Source organism: Mustelus asterias, unplaced genomic scaffold, assembly GCF_964213995.1.
Source record: "Mustelus asterias unplaced genomic scaffold, sMusAst1.hap1.1 HAP1_SCAFFOLD_50, whole genome shotgun sequence".
Classification (NCBI taxonomy): domain Eukaryota; kingdom Metazoa; phylum Chordata; class Chondrichthyes; order Carcharhiniformes; family Triakidae; genus Mustelus; species Mustelus asterias.
This window is the reverse complement of record NW_027590123.1, coordinates 2337493-2359686: the sequence shown is the minus strand read 5'-3', so window position 1 is coordinate 2359686 and position 22194 is coordinate 2337493. Positions and strand designations below refer to the sequence as shown.

The following is a 22194-nucleotide window of genomic DNA, read 5'->3' as shown; positions in this document are numbered from 1 at the left end:
CGATTTTGAAGTCTCGAACCGATATGTAAAACATTGCTGCACGGCGTTTGGTTGTGGGCCAGTGGCGCAATGGATTACGCGTCTGACGACGGATCCGAAGATTTCAGGTTCACTGTGATAGTTTAACAGTAGTTCGAAAACTCCATATTCGTGTGGATGAAAAATGTGTTTTCACAAATTTTGGACCAGTTCAGAGAAATGTTGACCAAATGCAGTCAGCTTCTCTGAAGAAATTTATCTTAGCTAATTATTTTTCAAAACAATGTTGACAATTTTAAGAAAGAAATTACTGATAAACTTCAATTAATTTTAAAAAAAAATAGTTTCTTTAAATGACGAATTCTCGTTAAAGTATTTGGGAAAAATATGTTAGCAAGTTTAAGCTACCTTTTAAAAAGTTGGAAATTTCTCGAAAAATACGTGGAAACATTACATTTTTCAAAATGGTGAAAACATTTTCTAAAAGATTGATGAACTCTGCGGAAGAATTTCTTTTAAACATGTTTAATTTTAAGAAGCAAAATACACAGAAATGTTTTTTAAAAGTTGACAAATTTCAGTTCAATCAGATGGAGGAATTTCTTTGGAGTAAGTTTAGTTTTTAAAAGTTCAAATTAGCCAGAATTTTCTGGTTTGTGATGCTGGGATTGTTGTCTAATGGAGCGAAGGAGATTGAGGAGCGACTTAATCGAGGTGGAGTAGATTAGGGCAAGCTTAGAGGGGGAGGGGCAAGTTTTAAGATATTGGGCAAGCCGGGGGCGAAGAAGATTTGGAAGCAACATTTTTTCCACAGCGAGTGCTCAGGACCTGGAACTCATTGCCTCCGAGAGTGTTGGATGCGGTCAATTTAGGTAATAGAAATTCTGAGGTTGAGGTGGACATGTACCTCCTGAGAAAGGAGATGCGTCTCCAGGAACATTCTAAGTCAGATAGATGGATCTCCTCGGTAACATTGAATCTGAAGATCAACCTGTAGCAGGCCACCCCTCCCCGGCCCCGCCCCCACCCACTGTTGAGATGTTTGAAACACAGAAACCCTACAGTGCAGAAGGAGGCCATTCGGCCCATCGAGTCTGCACCGACCACAATCCCACCCAGGCCCTACCCCCACCAAATCCCGCTAACCTACGCATCTCAGGACTCTAAGGGGCAATTTTTAACCTTTTAAATTTTGTTGGAGTCTGAACGAGATGCGAATATGGGCTCGGTGTCAAAATCGAACTGTCCTGTCAGTGCGTCAAAAACAAAGGGTTTCTTATTTCAGAAAAAGCATTTGAGGGTGATGCCAGATCAATGATAACATGCCTTTAACACCGGGGTTCGACTAACGTTGAACAACCAACTGAAATCAAGCAATTTTCCCTTACCCGATATGAATCCATCATTAAAGAAGAAATAGCAGGCCATCTGGATAAGAATGGTTCGATTAAGCAGACGCAGCATGGATTCATGAGGGGAATGTCGTGCTTGAAGAACTTGTTGGATTTTTATGAAGATGTGACTCGTGCGGTTGACGGAGGGGAACCGGTGGATGCGGTGTTTTTGGATTTCCAAAAGGCGTTTGATAACGTGCCTCACAAAAGGTTGCTGAAGAAGATTGGGTCACACGGAGTTGGGGATAGGGTGTTAGCGTGGATCGGGGATTGGCTATCCGACAGGAAGCAGGGAGTCGGAATAAATGGGTGCTTTTCTGGTTGGCGGATGGTAACTAGTGGCGTGCTGCAGGGATCGTTACTGGGGCCTCAACTATTTGCCATTTATATAGACGCTCTGGAGGAGGGGACTGAGTGTAGGGTAACAAAGTTTGCAGACGTCACAAAGGTAAGTGGAAAAGTGAATCGTGTGGAGGGCGTAGAAGGTCTGCAGAGAGATTTGGACAGGCTGAGTGAGTGGGCGAGGATCTGGCAGATGGAGTATAACGTTGACAAATGCGAGGTTATTCACTTTGGAGGAAATAATAGCAAATTGGATTATTATCTAAATGGAAAATATTACAACATGCTACTGTGCCGAGGGACCTGGGGGTCCTTGTGCCTGAGACGCAAAAACTCAGTCTGCAGGTGCAACAAGTGATCAAGAAGGCAAGTGGGATGTTGCCCTATATCGCAAGGGGGATAGAATATAAAAGCAGAGATGTCTTGCTGCGTCTGTACAGGGCATTGGTGAGGCCGCAGCTGGAATACTGTGTGCAGTATTGGTCCCCTTATTTGCGGAAGGATATATTGGCCTTGGAGGGAGTGCAGAGAAGGTTCACAAGGTTGACACCAGATGAGGGGTGTTGATTATGAGGAGAGATTGAGCAGATTGGGTTTGTACTCGTTGGAATTTAGAAGGCTGAGGGGGGATCTTATAGAGGCCTATAAGATAATGAAGGGGCTGGACAGGGTAGAGGTGGAGAGATTCTTTCCACTTAGAAAGGAAGCGAGAACTAGAGGGCACAGCCTCAAAATAAAGGGGGGTCAGTTTAGGACAGAGTTGAGGAGGAACTTTTTCTCTCAGAGGGTGGTGAATCTCTGGAATTCTCTGCCCACTGAAGTGGTGGAGGCTACATCGTTGAATATGTTTAAATCACGGATAGATGGGTTCCTGATCGGTAAGAGAATTAGGGATTATGGGGATCAGGTGTTAAGTGGAATTGATCCACTTCACGTCAGCCATGATCTTATTGAATGGCGGGGCAGGCTCGAGGGGCCAGATGGCCTACTGCTCCTATTGTTTATGTTCTTCTGAGAAAGCTTAATGAACGTTTCTGCCTGGTTTCGATCTGGGGATTTTTGGAGTGTTATGCGAACCTGATAACCACTGCACGAAAACAACAGCTTAAAAGGCACTGAAGCAAATCTGCCTGTCTGCAATGTTCAACTACGCTGTGTTGCTGCAGTTTCCGATGGTTCGACTGAGAGCCCGTATGACTTAATTGAGGAAGATAACCGTTACTTTCAATCTGATTGTACGACTTATCGAGAAGATCAAAAAATAAAAGAGTTCGTCTCGCAAATATCTAAGGGAGCAATAATTTCTGCCCCTTCATTAATGCATCATTCTCATCTTTCATCGAATAGTCTCAATCAATTGTACTCAGTAATTGAAGCAAATTATTGCGGATGAGAAAAGACCAAATGCTCCAAAATCTCCCAATGTCTGACAGCACCTGTAAGGAGTGAAACGGGTGGACGCTTCGAGTCCCGATGACACTTTATCAAAGCTCATTGTACAATTGTACTCAGTATTTGTTTCACTATTTAGTATCGATGCATTATTTAACACATATGTCTTCATTATTAATTGAATATCTCTGAAATTGAACATCACTGAATTGCAAACATAACTGACCAACAGAACGAATCGAATCACCGGGTAATACAGATCGCAAATTTGGGATTGATTATCGTCAGCATTTAAATAAAGTCAACTACATTTAAACGGAGAAGAGTCCAGAATTATCTGCTCGCGACACTTGAGCCTTTTTATTATGGACGTGAAACATTCAGGGGCATAAATTCCGGCCCTTTACAGGGAAGTCCAGAAGATCCGCACTGAGTATCGATTCCCTCATCGGTCTGAGGGGCGTGAAACATTCAGGCGCATAAACATTTTTTAAAAAGAATCTTCTGTGAAATGTGCGCCATTTCCTTTAGTTCACTTACATTATCAGTTGTAACTTTCTTTTTGAGCACACATTACTGTCAGATATTTCAGATGGTGATTAACCATATTAGTCTGCACTATAAATCCATAAAGTTCTGTTGTAGACTGAACGAGATGGGAATAAGGGCTCGGTGTCAAAATCGAACGTACCTGTCAGTGCGTCAAAAAAGACGTTTCTTAATTCACAGAAAGCATTTGTGGGTGAAGTCAGCGCAATCAAAACATGCCTTTAACATCGAGGCTCGTATAATGATGAACAATGAACTGGAATCAAGCAATTGTCCCTTACACGACATGGGAAAGCTTAATGGGTATTTCCGCCCGGTTTCGAACCGGGGACCTTTCGCGTGTTAAGCCAACGTGATAACCACTACACTACAGAAACAGCTTGCAGGGCAGTTTAGCAAATCTGTCTGTCTGCAATGTTGAATAACGCTGTATTGCTGCAGGTTCCGATAGTGAGACTGAGAGCCCATGTCACCGAATTCAGGAAGATAACCGTTACTTTCAATCCGATTGCACGACGTATCCCGAACATCAAAAGTTAAAAGCGTTCGTCTCGCAAATATCTGAGGGAGCAATGATTTCTGCCCATTCATTGATGCATAATTTTCATCTTTCTTCGAACAATCTCAATCAATTGTACTCAGTAATAAAAGCAAATTACTGCGGATGAGAAAAGAGAAAATGCTGCAAAATCTCCCAATGTCTGGCAGCACCTGTAAGGAGTGAAAAGGGCGGACGTTTCGAGTCCGGATGACACTTTATCAAAGCTCATTGTACAATTGTACTCAGTATTTGTTTCACTATTTAGTATCAATGCATTATTTAACATATATGTCTTCATCATTAATTGAATATCTCTGAAATTGAACATCACTGAATTGCAAACATAACTGACCAACAGAACGAATCGAATCACCGGGTAATACAGACCGCAATTTTGAGATTGACTATCGTCAGCTTTTAAACAAAGTCAACTCCATTTAAATGGAAAAAAATCAAAAATTATCTGTTCGTGACGCTTGAGCTTTTGTTTATTATGGGCGTGAAACATTCATGAGCATAAATTCCGGAACTTTACCGGAAAGTCCAGTCGATCCGCACTGAGTCTCGATTCCCTCATCTGTCTGAGTGGCTTTTCCTGTTTCTCAGTGATGAAAAACGATTTAAAAATAGATCTTCTCGTTCACTAACAAAATCACATGTATCTGTCTTTTTGAGCACACACTCCGATCAGATATTTCAGATGGTGATTAACCATATTAGTCTGCACCTATAAACCCATTAAATTCTGTTGAAGACTGAACGAGATGCTAATAAGTGCTCGGTGTCAAAATCGACATTTCCTGTCAGTGCGTCAAAACAAAAAGTTTCTTATTTCACAGAAAGGATTTGAGGGTGATGTCAGAGCAATGACAACATGCCTTCAACATCGAGGCTCGGATAATGATGAGCATCAAACTGGAATCAAGCAACCTTCCCTTACACGAAATGTGGAAGCTTAATAAATGCTTCTGCCTGGTTTCGAACCGGGGACTTTTCGCGTGGGAGGCGAACGTTATAACCACGATACTACAGAAACAGCTTTAACGCAATAGCAGCAAATCTGCCTGTCTGCAATGTTGAATTACGCTGTGTTGCTGCAGGTTCCGATGGTGAGACTGAGAGCCCATGTCACTGAATTCAGGAAGATAACCGTCACTTTCAATCTGATTGCACGACTTCTCCCGTACATCAAAATTTAAAAACGTTCGTCTGGCAAATATCTGAGGGCGCAATGATTTCTGCCCATTCATTAATGCATAATTTTTCATCTTTCTTCGAACAATCTCAATCAATTGTACTCAGTAAGAAAAGCAAATTACTGCGGATGAGAAAAGAGAAAATGCTGCAAAATCTCACAATGTCTGACAGCACCTGTAAGGAGTGAAAAGGGCGGACGTTTCGAGTCCAGATGACACTTTATCAAAGCTCATTGTACAATTGTACTCAGTATTTGTCTCACTATTTAGTATCAATGCATTATTTAACACATATGTCTTGATTATGAATTGAATATCTCTGAAATTGAACATCACTGAATTGCAAACATAACTGCCCAACAGAACGAATCGAATCACCGGGTAATACAGATCGCAATTTTGAGATAGACTATGATCAGCTTTTAAACAAAGTCAACTCCATTTAAATGGAGAAGAATCAAGAATTATCTGTTCGTGACACTTGAGCCTTTTTTATTATGGGCGTGAAACATTCATGCGCATAACTTCCTGACCTTTACCGGAAAGTCCAGTCGATCCGCACTGAGTCTCGATTCCCTCATCTGTCTGAGTGGCTTTTCCTGTTTCTCAGTGATGAAAAACGATTTAAAAATAGATCTTCTGTGAAATGTGCGCCATTTCCTCTCGTTCACTTACAGTATCAATTGTATCTGTCTTTTTGAGCACACACTACTGTCAGATATTTCAGATGGTGATTAACCATATTAGTCTGCACCTATCAACCCACTAAATTCTGCTTTAAACTGAACGAGATGCGAATAAGTCCTCGGTGTCAAAATCGAAATTTCCTGTCAGTGCGTCAAAACAAAAGTTTTTTAATTTCACAGAAAGCATTTGAGGGTGATGTCCGAGCAATGACAACATGCCTTTCACATCGAGGCTCGGATAATGATGAGCATCAAACTAGAATCCAGCAATTTTCCCTTGCATGACATGAGGAAGCTTAATGAAGGTTTCTGCCTGGTTTTGAACCAGGGACCTTTCGCGTGTTAGGCGATCGTGAGAACCACTACACGACAGAAACAGCTTGAACATGACTACAGCAAATCTGCCTCTCTGCAATGTTGAATTACGCTGTGTTGCTGCAGGTTCCGATGGTGAGACTGAGAGCCCATGGCACTTAATTCAGGAAGATAACCGTTACTTTCAATCTGATTGTAGACTTATCCCGTACATCAAAATTTAAAAGCGTTCGTCTCGCAAATATCTAAGGGAGCAATGATTTCTGCTCATTCATTAGTGCATCATTTTCATCTTTCTTCGAACAATCTCAATCAATTGTACTCAGTAATAAAAGCAAATTACTGCGGATGAGAAAAGAGAAAATGCTGCAAAATCTCACAATGTCTGACAGCACCTGTCAGGAGTGAAAAGGGCGGACGTTTCGAGTCCAGATGAAACTTTATCAAAGCTCATTGTACAATTGTACTCTGTATTTGTTTCACTATTTAGTATCAATGCATTATTTAACACATATGTCTTGATTATGAATTGAATGTCTCTGAAATTGAACATCACTGAATTGCAAACATAACTGCCCAACAGAACGAAGCGAATCACCGGGTAATACAGATCGCAATTTTGAGATTAACTATCGTCAGCTTTTAAACAAAGTCAACTACATTTAAATGGAGGAGAATCAAGAATTATCTGTTCGTGACACTTGAGCCTTTCTAATTATTTGCGCGAAACAGTCATGCGCATAAATTCCGGCCCTTTCCAGGGAAGCCCAGGAGATCCCCGCTGAGTCTCGATTCCCTCATCTGTCTGAGTGGCTTTTCCTGTTTCTCAGTGATGAAAAACGATTTAAAATAGATCTTCCGTGAAATGTGCGCCATTTCCTCTCGTTCACTTACAGTATGACTTGTATCTGTCTTTTTGAGCACAAACTCCGATCAGATATTTCAGATGGTGATTAACCATATTAGTCTGCACCTATAAACCCATTAAATTCTGTTGTAGACTGAACGAGATGCGAATAAGTGCTCGTGTCAAAATCGACATTTCCTGTCAGTGCGTCAAAACAAAAAGTTGCTTATTTCACAGAAAGGATTTGAGGGTGATGTCAGAGCAATGATAACATGCCTTTAACATCGAGGCTCAGACAATGATTGGCATCAAACTGGAATCAAGCAATTTTCCCTTACACGACATGAGGAAGCTTAGCGAAAGTTTCTGCCTGGTTTCGAACCAGGGCCTTTTCGCGCGTTAGGCGAACGTGATAACCACTACACTACAGAAACAGCTTGGCCGCAAGTCTGCCTGTCTGCAACGTTGAATTACGCTGTGTTGATGTTGGTTCCGATGGTGAGACTGAGAGACCATGTCACTGAATTGAGGAAGATAACCGTCACTTTCAATCTGATTGTCCGAGTTATCCCGAACATTAACATTTAAAAGCGCTCGTCTCGCAAATAGCTGAGGGAGCAATGATTTCTGCCCATTCATTAATGCATAATTTTCATCTTTTTTCGAACAGTCTCAATCAATTGTACTCAGTAATAAAAGCAAATTACTGCGGATGAGAAAAGAGAAAATGCTGCAAAATCTCACAATGTCTGACAGCACCTGTAAGGAGTGAAAAGGGCTGCTGTTTGGAGTCGAGATGACATTTTGTCAAAGCTCATTGTACAATTGTACTCAGGATCTGTTTCACTATTTAGTATCAATGCATTATTTAACATATATGTCTTGATTATGAATTGAATGTCTCTGAAATTGAACATCACTGAATTGCAAACATAACTGCCCAACAGAACGAAGCGAATCACCGGGTAATACAGATCGCAATTTTGAGATTAACTATCGTCAGCTTTTAAACAAAGTCAACTACATTTAAATGGAGGAGAATCAAGAATTATCTGTTCGTGACACTTGAGCCTTTCTAATTATTTGCGTGAAACAGTCATGCGCATAAATTCCGGCCCTTTCCAGGGAAGCCCAGGAGATCCGCGCTGAGTCTCGATTCCCTCATCTGTCTGAGAGGCTTTTCCTGTTTCTCAGTGATGAAAAACGATTTAAAATAGATCTTCCGTGAAATGTGCGCCATTTCCTCTCGTTCACTTACAGTATCACTTGTATCTGTCTTTTTGAGCACACACTCCGATCAGATATTTCAGATGGTGATTAACCATATTAGTCTGCACCTATAAACCCATTAAATTCTGTTGTAGACTGAACGAGATGCGAATACGTGCCCGGTGTCGAAATCGACATTTCCTGTCAGTGCGTCAAAACAAAAAGTTGCTTATTTCACAGAAAGGATTTGAGGGTGATGTCAGAGCAATGATAACATGCCTTTAACATCGAGGCTCGGACAACGATGAGCATCAAACAGCAATCAAGCAATTTTCCCTTACACGACATGAGGAAGCTTAACGAAAGTTTCAGCCTGGTTTCGAACCGGTAACCTTTCGCGTGACAGGCGAACGTGATAACCACTACACTACAGAAACAGCTTGGCCGACAGGCTGCCTATCTGCAATGTTGAATTACGCTGTGTTGACGTTGGTTCCGATGGTGAGACTGCGAGCCCATGTCACTGAATTCAGGAAGATAACCGTTACTTTCAATCTGATTGTACGAGTTATCCCGAACATTAACATTTAAAAGCGCTCGTCTCGCAAATAGCTGAGGGAGCAATGATTTCTGCCCATTCATTAATGCATAATTTTCCTATTTTTTCGAACAATCTCAATCAATTGTACTCAGTAATAAAAGCAAATTACCGCGGATGAGAAAAGAGAAAATGCTGCAAAATCTCACAATGTCTGACAGCACCTGTCAGGAGAGAGAAAGGCGGACGTTTCGAGTCCAGATGAAACTTTATTAAAGCTCATTGTACAATTGTGCTCAGAATCTGTTTCGCTATTTAGTATCAATGCATTATTGAACACATATATCTTCATTATGAATTGAATGTCTCTGAAATTGAACATCACTGAATTGCAAACATAACTGCCCAACAGAACGAAGCGAATCACCGGGTAATACAGATCGCAATTTTGAGATTGACTAAGGTCAACTTTTAAACAAAGTCAACTACATTGAAGTGGTCAAAAATCAAGAATTATCTGTTCCTGACACTTGAGCCTTTTTTACTATGGGCGTGAAACATTCATGCGCATAACTTCCGGACCTTTACCGGAAAGTCCAGTCGATCCGCGCTGAGACTCGATTCCCTCATCTGTCTGAGTGGCGTTTCCTGTTTCTCAGTAATGAAAAACGATTTAAAAATAGATCTTCTGTGAAATGTGCGCCATTCCCTCTCGTTCACTTACAGTATCACTTGTATCTGTCTTTTTGAGCACACACTACTGTCAGATATTTCAGATGGTGAATAACCATATTAGTCTGCATCTATAAACCCATTAAATTCTGTTGTAGACTGAACGAGATGCGAATAAGTGCTCGGTGTCAAAATCGAAACTTCCTTTCAGTGCGTCAAAACAAAAAGTTGCTTATTTCACAGAAAGGATTTGAGGGTGATGTCAGAGCAATGATAACATGCCTTTAACATCGAGGCTCGGACAATGATGGGCATCAAACTGGAATGAAGCAATTTTTCCTTACACGGCATGAGGAAGCTTAGCGAAAGTTTCTGCCTGGTTTCGAACCGGTGACTTTTCGCGTGATAGGCGAACGTGATAACCACTACACTACAGAAACAGCTTGGTCGCAAATCTGCCTGTCTGCAATGTTGAATTACGCTGTGTTGCTGCAGGTCCCGATGGTGAGACTGAGAGCCCATGTCACTGAATTCAGGAAAATAACCGTTACTTTCAATCTGATTGTCCGAGTTATCCCGAACATTAACATTTAAAAGCGCTCGTCTCGCAAATAGCTGAGGGAGCAATGATTTCTGCCCATTCATTAATGCATAATTTTCATCTTTTTTCGAACAGTCTCAATCAATTGCCCTCAGTAATAAAAGCAAATTACTGCGGATGAGAAAAGAGAAAATGCTGCAAAATCTCACAATGTCTGACAGCACCTGTCAGGAGTGAAAAGGGCGGACGTTTCGAGTCCAGATGAAACTTTATTAAAGCTCATTGTATAATTGTACTCTGTATTTGTTTCACTATTTAGTATCAATGCATTATTTAACACATATGTCTTGATTATGAATTGAATGTCTCTGAAATTGAACATCACTGAATTGCAAACATAACTGACCAACAGAACGAAGTGAATCACCGGGTAATACAGATCGCAAATTTGAGATTGACTATCGTCAGCTTGTAAATAAAGTCAACTCCATGTAAATGGAGAAAAATCAAAAATTATCTGTACGTGACGCTTGAGCTTTTGTTTATTATGGGCGTGAAACATTCATGAGCATAAATCCGGAACGTTACCGGAAAGTGCATTCGATCCGCACTGAGTCTCGATTCCCTCATCTGTCTGAGTGGCTTTTCCTATTTCTCAGTGATGAAAAACGATTTAAAAATAGATCTTCTCGTTCACTAACAAAATCGCATGTATCTGTCTTTTTGAGCACACACTCCGATCGGATATTTCAGATGGTGATTAACCATATTAGTCTGCACCTATAAAGCCATTAAATTCTGTTGTAGACTGAACGAGATGCGAATAAGTGCTCGGTGTCAAAATCGAAATTTCCTGTCAGTGCGTCAAAACAAAAAGTTTTTATTTCACAGAAAGCATTTGAGGGCGATGTCAGAGCAATGACAACATGCCTTTCACATCGAGGCTCGGATAACGATGAACATGAAACTGGAATCAAGCAACCTTCCCTTACACGACATGAGGAAGCTTAAAAATGCTTTGGCCTGGTTTCGAACCGGGGACCTTCCGCGTGTTAAGCGAACGTGACAACCGCTACACTACAGAAACAGCTGGAACGCATCCGCAGCAAATCTGCCTGTCTGCAATGTTCAACTACGCTGTGTTGCTGCAGGTTCCAATGGTGAGACTGAGAGCCCATGTTACTGAATTCAGGAAGATGACCGTCACTTTCAATCTGATTGTAGACTTATCCCATACATCAATATTTAAAAGCGTTCGTCTCGCAAATATCTGAGGGAGCAATGATTTCTGCTCATTCATTAGTGCATAATTTTCATCTTTCTTCGAACAATCTTTGACTCATGGCAAATCGAGTTTAACCCTGATAAATGTGAGGTGATTTATTTTGGTGGGACTAATTTAAATGTGGATTACAGGGTCAAAGGTAGGGTTCTGAAGACTGTGGAGGAACAGAGAGATCTTGGGGTCCATATCCACAGATCTCTGAAGCTTGCCACTCAAGTTGATAGAGCTGTGAAGAAGATCTGTAGTGTGTTAGCTTTTATTAACAGGGGGTTGAAGTTAAAGAGCCGTGGGGGGATGCTGCAACTGTACAGGACCTTGGTGAGACCAGATTTGGAATATTGAGTGCAGTTCTGGTCACCTCACTATAAGAAGGATGTGGAAGCGCTGGAAAGAATGCAGAGGATATTTACCAGGATGCTGCCTGGTTTGGAGGGTAGATCTTATGAGGAAAGTGTGAGGGAGCTAGGGCTGTTCTCTCTGGAGCGGAGGAGGCTGAGGGGAGACTTAATAGAGGTTTATAAAATGATGAAGGGGGTAGATAGAGTGAACGTTCAAAGACTATTTCCTCGCGTGGATGGAGCTATTACAAGGGGGCATAACTATAGGGTTCATGGTGGGAGATATAGGAAGGATATCAGAGGTAGGTTCTTTACGCAGAGAGTGGTTGGGGTGTGGAATGGACTGCCTGCAGTGATGGTGAAGTCAGACACTTTAGGAACATTTAAGCGGTTATTGGATAGGCACATGGAGCACACCAGGATGATAGGGAGTGGGATAGCTTGATCTTGGTTTCAGATAAAGCTCGGCACAACATCGTGGGCCGAAGAGCTTGTTCTGTGCTGTACTGTTCTATATAAAGAAACCAATCTCAATCAATTGTCCTCAGTAGTAGTTTTTCTATGTTTCTATGGTCTAGAAGGTAGGGATGTGTTCGGCACAACTTGTGGGCCGAAGGGCCTGTTTGTGCTGTAGTTTTTCTATGTTTCTAATAAAAGCAAATTACCGTGAATGAGAAAAGAGAAAATGCTGCAAAATCTCCCAATGTCTGGCAGCACCTGTAAGGAGTGAAAAGGGCGGTCGTTTCGAGTCCAGATGAAACTTTATGAAAGCTCATTGTACAATTGTACTCAGTATCTGTTTCACTATTTAGTATCAATGCATTATTTAACACATATGTCTTGATTATGAATTGAATATCTCTGAAATTGAACATCACTGAATTGCAAACATAACTGACCAACAGAACGAATCGATTCACCGGGTAATACAGATCGCAAATTTGAGATTGACTATCGTCAACTTTTAAACAAAGTCAACTCCATTTAAAAGGAGGAAAATCAAGCATTATCTGTTCGTGACACTTGAGCCTTTTTTACTATGGGCGTGAAACATTCATGCGCATAACTTCCAGACCTTTACCGGAAAGTCCAGTCGATCCGCGCTGACTCTCGATTCCCTCATCTGTCTGAGTGGCTTTTCCTGTTTCTCAGTGATGAAAAACGACTTTAAAATAGATATTCTGTGAAATGTGCGCCATTTCCTCTAATTCACTTACAGTATCACTTGTATCTGTCTTTCTGAGCACACACTGCTGTCAGATATTTCAGATGGTGATTAAACATATTAGTCTGCACCTATAAACCCATTAAATTCTGTTGTAGACTGAACGAGATGCGAATAAGTGCTCGGTGTCAAAATCGCAATTTCCTGTAAGTGCGTCAAAACAAAAAGTTTCTTATTTCACAGAAAGCATTTGAGGGTGATGTCAGAGCAATGACAAGATGTCTTTAACATCGAGGCTCGGACAATGATGAGCATCAAACTGGAATCGAGTAGTTTTCCCTTACACGACATGAGGAAGCTTAATGAATGCTTCTGCTTGGTTTTGAACGGGGGACTTTTTGCGTGTTAAGCGAACCTGATAACAGCTTGAACGCAACCGCAGCAAATCTGCCTGTCTGCAACGTTGAATTACGCTGTGATGCTGCAGGTTCCGATGGTGAGACTGAGAGCCCATGTCACTGAATTCAGGAAGATAACCATTATTTTCAATCTGATTGTACGACTTCTCCCGTAAATCAAAATTTAAAAGCGTTCGTCTCGCAAATATCTAAGGGAGCAATTATTTTTGCCCATTCATTAATGCATAATTTTCATCTTTCTTCGAACAATCTCAATCAATTGCCCTCAGTAATAAAAGCAAATTACTGCACATGAGAAAAGAGAAAATGCTGCAAAATCTCGCAATGTCTGGCAGCACCTGTAAGGAGTGAAAAGGGCGGACGTTTCGAGTCCAGATGACAATTTATCAAAGCTCATTGTACAATTGTACTCAGTATTTGTTTTAATATTTAGTATCAATGCATTATTTAACACATATGTCTTGATTATGAATTGAATATCTCTGAAATTGAACATCACTGAATTGCAAACATAACTGCCCAACAGAACGAAGCGAATCACCGGGTAATACAGATCGCAATTTTGAGATTGACTATCGTCAGCTTTTAAACAAAGTCAGCTGCATTTAAATGGAGGAGAATCAAGAATTATCTGTTCGTGACACTTGCGCCTTTTTTATTATGGCCGTGAATCATTCATGCGCATAACTTCAGGACGTTTACCGGAAAGTCCAGTAGATCCGCACTGAGTCCCGATTCCCTCATCTGTCTGAATGGCTTTTCCTGTTTCTCAGTGATGAAAAACGATTTAAAAATAGATCTTCTGTGAAATGTGCGCCATTTCCTCTCGTTCACTTACAGTATCAATTGTATCTGTCTTTTTGAGCACACACTATTATCAGATATTTCAGATGGTGAATAACCATATTAGTCTGCACCTATAAACCCATTAAATTCTGTTGTAGACTGAACGAGATGCGAATAAGTGCTCGGTGTCAAAATCGAAATTTCCTATCAGTGCGTCATAAAAAAAGCGTTTCTTATTTCACCGAAAGCATTTGAGGGTGATGTCAGAGCAATGATAACATGCGTTTAACATCCAGGCTCGTCTCATGATGACCAACCAACTGAAATCAAATAATTTTCCCTTACACGACATGAGGAAGCTTAACGAATGTTTCTGCTTGGTTTTGAAACGGGGAGCCTTCGCGTTTTAGGTGAACGTTGTAAGTACTACACTGCAGAAAAAGCTTGAACCGCACTGGAGCAAATCGGCCTGTCTGCAATGTTCAACTACGCTGTGTTGCTGCAGGTTCCGATGGTGAGACTGAGAGCCCATGTCACTGAATTCAGGAAGATAACCGTCACTTTCAATCTGATTCTGCGACTTATCCCGAACATCAAAATTCAAAATCGATCGTCTCGCAAATATCTAAGGGAGCAATGATTTCTGCCCACTCGTTAATGCATCATTTTCAGCTTTGTTCCAATAGTCTCAATCAAATGTACTCAGTAATAAAAGCAAATTACTGCGGATGAGAAAAGAGAAAATGGTGCAAAATCTCACAATGTCTGGCAGCACCTGTAAGGAGTGAAAAGGGCGGACGTTTCGAATCCAGATGACACTTTATCAAAGCTCATTGTGCAATTGTACTCAGTATTTGTTTCAATATTTAGTGTCAATGCATTATTTAACACATAGGTCTTCATTATGAATTGAATATCTCTGAAATTGAACATCACTGAATTGCAAACATAACTGACCAACAGAACGAAGCGAATCACCGGCTAATACAGATCGCAATTTTGAGATTGACTATCGTCAGCTTTTAAACAAAGTCAACTACATTTAAATGGAGGAGAATCAAGAATTATCTGTTCGTGACACTTGAGCCTTTTTTATTATGGGCGTGAAACATTCAGGCGCATAAATTCCGGCCCTTTACAAGAAAGTCTTTTCGATCCACACTGAGTCTCGATTCCCTTATCTGTCTGAGTGGTTTTTCCTGTTTCTTAGTGATGAAAAAAGATTTTTAAAAAAATATTCTTTTGTGAAATGTGCGCCATTTCCTCTCGTTCACTGACAGTATCACATGTATCTGTCTCTTTGAGCACACACGACTATCAGATATTTCAGATGATGATGAACCATATTAGGGTGCACCTCGAAACCCATTAAATTCGGTTGTCGACTGAGCGAGATGCGAATATGTGCTCGGTGTCAACACCGAACTTTCTTGTCAGTGCGTCAAAGAAAAACCGTTCGTTATTTCACAGAAAGCATTTGAGGGTGATGCCAGAGCAATGATAACATGCCTTTCACATCGAAGTTTGAGGAACAAACTGAAATCAAGCAACTTTCCCGTACCCAATCTGAGAAAGCTGAATGAAAGTTTCTGCCTGGCTTTGAACCGAGGATTTTCGGCGTGTTAGGCGAACGTGATAACCACTACATTACAGAAACAGCTGTAAGCACAGGAAAGCAAATCTGCCTGTCTGCAATGTTCAACTACGCTGTGTTGCTGCAAGTTCCGATGGTGAGACTGAGAGCCGATGTCACTGAATTCAGGAAGGTAACCGTTACTTTCAATCTGATTGTACGACTTATCCCGAACATCAAAATTTAAAATCGTTCGTCTCGCAAATATCTAAGGAGGAAATTATTTCTGCCCATTCATTAATGCATAATTTTCATCTTTTTTCGAACAATCTCAATCAATTGTACTCAGTAATAAAAGCAAATTACTGCGGATGAGAAAAGAGAAAATGCTGCAAAATCTCATAGTGTCTGAAAGCACCTTTAGGGCGGCACGGTAGCACAGTGGTTGCACTGCTACTTCACTGATCCAGGGACCTGGGTTCGAATCCCGGCTTGGGTCACTGTCTGTGTAGAGTTTGCACATTCTCCTCGTGTCTGTGTGGGTTTCCTCCGGGTGGCCCGGTTTCCCCCCACAGTCCAAAGGTGTGCGGGTTCGGTTGATTGGCCATGCTAAAATTGCCCTTAGTGTCCTGAGATGCATAGGTTAGAGGGATTAGTGGGTAAAATGTATGGGGGTCGGGCCTGGGTAGGGTTGTGGTCGGTGCAGACTCGATGGGCCGAATGGCCTCTTTCTGTGCTGTCGGGTTTCTATGATTCCTGCAAGGAGTGAAAAGGGCAGACGTTTCGAGTCCAGATGACACTTTATCAAAGCTCATTGTACTCAGTATTTGTTTCACTATTTAGTCTCAATGCATTATTTAACACATATGTCTTCATTATGAATTGAATATCTCTGGAATTGAACATCACTGAATTGCAAACATAACTGACCAACAGAATGAAGCGAGTCACGGGGTAATACAGATCGCAAATTTGAGATTGACTATCGTCAGCTTTTAAACAAAGTCAACTCCATTTAAATGGAGGTGAATCAAGAATTATTTGTTGTGACACTTGAACCTTCTTTATTCTGGGCGTGAAACATTCAGGCGCAGAAATTCCGGCCATTAATAGGAAATTCCAATAGATCCGCGCTGAGTCTCGCCGCCGGTCGCAAATCGGCCTGCCTGCAATGTTCAACTGCGCTGTGACGCCGCACATTCAAATGGTTAGACTGAGAGCCCCCTCTCCTCGCCTCCCCCACCCTCGCAACCCCCCCACCCCCACCCGCCCCCCACCCATGTGACTTGTTTCAAGAAGATAACCGCTGCTTTCAATCTGATTGCTCAACTTATCTTGAACTTCAAAACTTAGAAGCGTTCGCCTGGCAAATATCTGAGGGAGCAATGATTTCTGCTCATTCATTAATGCATCATTCTCATCTTCCTTCGAATAATCTCAACCAATTGTACTCAGTAATAAAAACAATTTACCGTGGATGCTGGAATCTGAAACCAACAGAGAAAGTGCTGGGAAATCTCACAAGGTCTGGCAGCATCTGTAAGGAGTGAAAAGGGCTGACGTTTCGTGTTCAGATAGCATTCGTGAAACTCATTTTACAATTGTACTCAGTATTTGTTTCAATATTTAGTATCAATGCATTATTTAACACACATGTCTTCATTATGAATTGAATATCCCTGAAATTGAATTTCACTGAATTGCAAACATAACTGACCAACAGAAGGAAGCGAGTCACCGGGTAATGCAGATCACAATTTTGACATTGATCATAGTCTGCTGTTAAACAAAATCAACTCCATTTAAATGGAAGAAATTGAAAAGACATCTGTTCGTTGCACTTAAGCCTTTTAATTATGGGCATAAATTTCGGCCATCTTTAGGAAAGTCCAATAGATCCGCACTGAGTCTCGAATTCCTCATCTGACTGGGTGCTGTTTCCTATTTCTTTGTTATGAAGAACGATTTCCAAAAGAAAATGTCGTAGGAAATATGCGCCATTTCCTCTCATCGCTTACACTACCACTTGTGTCTGTATTTTTGAGCACACACTGCAATTATACATATTACAGATGGTGATTAACTATGTTCGTCTGCACCTTTAAACCCATTACATTCTGTTGTAGGCTGAAAGAGATGCTGATGTGTGCACACTGTCAAAATCGAAAATTTCCTGTCAGTGCGTCAAAGGAATCAGCATTTCTTATTTTACAGAAATCATTTGAGGCAGAGTTCAGAGCAAAGATAAGATGGCTGTAACATCGAGATTTGGTTGATGTTCAGCAACGATCTGAAATCATACAGATTTCCCTCACCCTACATGGGAAAGCTGATGAATGTTCTGCCCGGTTCTGAAGCGGTGATCTTTCACGTGTTGGGCCAATGTGATAACCACAACACGACAGAAACAAGAGAATGCGCCACGCCGCCAATTGGCCTGACTACAATGTTGAACTACATTGTGTTGCTGCAGGTTCTCATGGTCACATTGAGGGTCCATGTCACTTAATAGAAGAACAAATCCGTTAGTTTCAACCTGATATCTCAACTTGTCTTGAACTTCAAAATTAAAAAGCGTTCGTCTGGCAAATGTCTCAGGCGGCAATGACTTCTGTTCAATCATTAATACATCATTCTCATCTTCCGTCAAATAATTTCAAACCGTTATATCAAATATTTGTAATTCAACATTTAATTTCAATACGTTTATTTAACACAGATGTCCTCATTCTGAATTGAATATTTCTGTATATACAACATTGTCTTGCAAACATGTCTGACCAACAAAAGAAATAGAGTCACTGGGTAATGCCAATGCCATGATGTTTATTTGAGATTGACCACATTCATCCTTTAAAGAAAATAAAATGTACTTGAATCCTCTTTATTCTGTGCGTGAAGTATTCTGGCGCCTAAATCTCGTCCATCTATCGGAAGTCCAGGAGGTCCGCACTGAATCTCGATTTCCACATTTGTCTGAGTGGTTTTAACTATTTATTTAATGTGAAGAGCAATTTTAAAAAAGGTGCTTCTGTGAAATGCGCCTATTTCCTCCAGTTCAGTTTGGCTTTCAATTGTGTCTGTCTTTATGAGCACACAATACTATTCGATATATTTCAGATGGTGATTAACTACGCCAGTCTGCACCTCTAAACGCATTAAATTCATTTGTGGACTGCACGAGTTGCGAATATGTGTACGAACGATGGAGTTCTTTATTCCCTGCGTCCTCAAAGACAGCATTTCTGACTTTCCGAAATGCTTTTGAGGCCGAGATCAAAGCCAATATAACATGACCGTGACATGGGATTCGCATGAGGTTGAGCTATGAACTTACATCATGCAGACTTCGCTCATGCTTAATGACAACGATCCAACAGTGTTTCTGCCTGGTTTCGAACCGGGGACTTTTCGCGTGTGAGGCGAATGTGAGAATAACTACACTTCAGCTGACGATGCCCACGTGCAGTTTCACTTGTGTCTGTCTTTTTGAGCACACACTACCATTAGACATGTTTCAGATAGTGATTAACTATGTTAGTCTGCACCTATTAACCCATTAAATTCTGTTGTGGACTGAACGAAATGCTAATGTGCGCATGTTGTCAAAACAGAAACATTTCTTTCCTGTCAATGCGCCAAAATATTCAGCATTTATTTTACAGGAAGCATTTGAAGCCGACGTCAAGCAAAGATAACATGAATCGAGATTCGGATAATGTTCAGCAACAAACTGAAATCATTCAGATTTCTCTCACCCGACATGAAAAATCTTAATGTATTCTTCTGCCCGGTTTCGGACCGGGATCCTTTACAAGCACTGCACTACAGAAACAAATGACAGCATATCGCCCTGAATCGGCCTGACTACAATGCTCAACTCCACTGTGTTGCTGCAGGTTCGCACGGTTAGATTGAGAACCCATGCCACTTAATACAAGAACACACTCGTTACTTTCAACCTGTTGCATCAACGTATCTTGTAATTCCAAATTAAAAAGCGTTCCTCCAGCAAATGTCTGAGGGAACTCAATGAGTTGAAGCGCAATTGTTTCAGTTCAGAGTTCAGACGATGTTGAGTAATATCCGGCCCCAATGGTGACAGGTTCATTCCTTTCCAGCAGGAAACACCCAATCAGCTCACAGCTCCTTTATCCTACATTTCATCCAATCAGCTCCGAGTGTCTTCATTCTCCAATTCATGACGTCAGAGAGAGGAGCAGGAACAATTTGAATCTGTTCTCAGAACAACGAGCTGCACAGAAGAACATCAGAGAATAGGGAAGAGCTGTTGAAATGGACCATTTGCTCCTTCATTAGGGCCTGTTCCGCCATTCAGTAAAATCATTGTTGATCTCCATCACAGTAAGAAGTCTCGCAACACTAGGTTAAAGTCCAATCAGTTTACTTGGTCGCACGAGCTTTGGGAATACTGCTCCTTCATCAGGTGAGTGGAGAGTTGGGTTTAGAAACAGGGCATAGAAAGACACAGACTCAATTGCAAGATAATGGTTGGAATGCGTGTCTTAACAGCGAATCAAGTCTTTACAGGTACAGACAATGCGAGTGGAGAGGGGGACAATGACACGTTAAAGCAGTGTGAATTGTCTCAAGCCAAGCCAGTTAGTAGGATTTTGCAAGCCCAGGACAAATGGTGAGGGTGACAAGTCGTGTGACATGGACCCAAGGTCCCGGTTGAGGCCGTTCTCGTGTATGGAATTTGGCTGTCAGTTTCTGCTCAGCGATTCTGCGTTGTCGTGCGTCTTGCAGGCCGCCTTGAAGAACGCTTACCCGAAGATCGGTGGTTGAATGCCCTTGACTGCTTAAGCGTTCCCCGACAGGAAGGGAATACTCTTGCCGGGTGATTGTCGAGCGGTTGCCATTCTTCTGTTGTCGTAGCGTCTGCATAGTCTCGGCGATGTACCATGCTTCGGGATATCCTTTCCTGCAGCGTATGAGGTAGACAACGTTGGCCGAGTTGCATGTGTATGTATCGTCTACCTGGTGGATTCTGATCCCACGTGTGATGATGGCATCCGTGTCGATGATCCAACACATCTTACAGAGGTTGCCCTGGCAGGGTTGCGTGGTGTCGTGGTCGCTGTTCTCTTGAAGGCCGGGGAGTTTTCTGCGAACAATGGTCTGTTTGAGGTTGCGCTGTTTTTTGAAGGCAAGTAGTGGGGGCGTGGAGATGGCCTTCGCGTGATATTCGTCTTCATCGATTGTACGCCGAACGCTCCGAAGAAGATATCAGTGCTTCTCTACTCCGAAGATGTCTTGGCTTCTGCACTCTGGGGACGTAATGGAGGAGGAAGGGCACTCTGAGGGCCGTGTCCCGTACTTGTCTTCTGAGGAGGTCGGTGCGTGTTTTTGCTGTGGCGTGTCGGAACTGTCCATCCATGAGTCAAGCGCAATATCCTGTTCTCACAAGGGGGTCTGTCAAAAACGACACCGCACAGATTCCTACGTTCAACCCGAGCTGTTGGACTTCAGCTCCAAGGACAAAAACTTGCGCCAACTCTGGGATTCGAACCCACGCCTCGAGAGAGACTGGAGCCTAAATCCAGCGCCTTAGACCGCTCGGCCACGCTACCACACAGAAAGGCGTGCTAATCATGTCGTTCCATTGCATTAATACTGAAATATATCAAAATCCGTGGAGTTGGAATAGGCCATGACGAAATCGTAACCGAATCAGATGATCCTGAAATGTACAGCAAACAAAAATCATCTCCAGTCAGAAACACAATGAGCTGCAGCGAAGGGCCGGCTCCATTTAAACTGTCTTTAACTTCGTCTGGCTCCCAGAAAGGACAATATGGCTTCCTGTTGAATTTGCTCAGGGTCTTCACTTGAGAAAGGACAGGACACAAGGCGAGACTGAGATTTGTGCGTTCTGCCGGGAAATAACTGATATTTGTTTTCACGGATTGGAGGAGAGCAATAAATCTTCATTTCCTGACCTGCAATCAAAACAACGGTGACAGTTTCAACTCTAACCACCAGACCAACAGATTACAGCGTGTTTTACAATTTGCTCTGCCCACGATCCTTTTGTTATTTTAATTTCCACGCCAGACCACTTGCACCACAAACTTCTCCTGCAAAATGGCACCTTGTGTTTCAACACCAGAGTAGTGTTCAGCCAATTACAAGAATAATTCCACACTTATCGCGTCCGCCTCCCACGGTATGAAACTGGGCAGATTTTGTTTTCCAAATCATTTTCATTGCAGACTGAGGGAAAAGTTATTTTATTTATATATTTGCACATTTTAATTAGTCTGATGGGTTTTCCTTGCATTTTCTCATTGTGAAGTCAGGGGTCACTCCTTAAAAAGGACAGACGGTAAGGATCGGCACAGAAAACAAAGGAGGATGTATTATTTGATACAAGGAATGATGGACAAGGCAACATTGAGCTGGT

The 22194-nt window shown here is 41.8% G+C and overlaps 4 non-coding genes across 4 annotated transcripts; all 4 read right to left on the bottom strand.

The window, feature by feature from the left end:
* Positions 1–3960: 3960 nt before the first annotated feature.
* On the bottom strand, positions 3961–4033 carry trnav-aac (transfer RNA valine (anticodon AAC)). Its single transcript has one exon. It is a non-coding gene; the product is annotated as a tRNA-Val (tRNA).
* Positions 4034–7602: 3569 nt separating this feature from the next.
* Positions 7603–7675, bottom strand: trnav-aac (transfer RNA valine (anticodon AAC)). The gene has a single exon. It is a non-coding gene; the product is annotated as a tRNA-Val (tRNA).
* A 1139-nt stretch (positions 7676–8814) lies between these two features.
* trnad-guc (transfer RNA aspartic acid (anticodon GUC)) lies at positions 8815–8887 on the bottom strand. Its single transcript has one exon. It is a non-coding gene; the product is annotated as a tRNA-Asp (tRNA).
* A 1140-nt stretch (positions 8888–10027) lies between these two features.
* On the bottom strand, positions 10028–10100 carry trnad-auc (transfer RNA aspartic acid (anticodon AUC)). Its single transcript has one exon. It is a non-coding gene; the product is annotated as a tRNA-Asp (tRNA).
* Positions 10101–22194: the final 12094 nt, after the last annotated feature.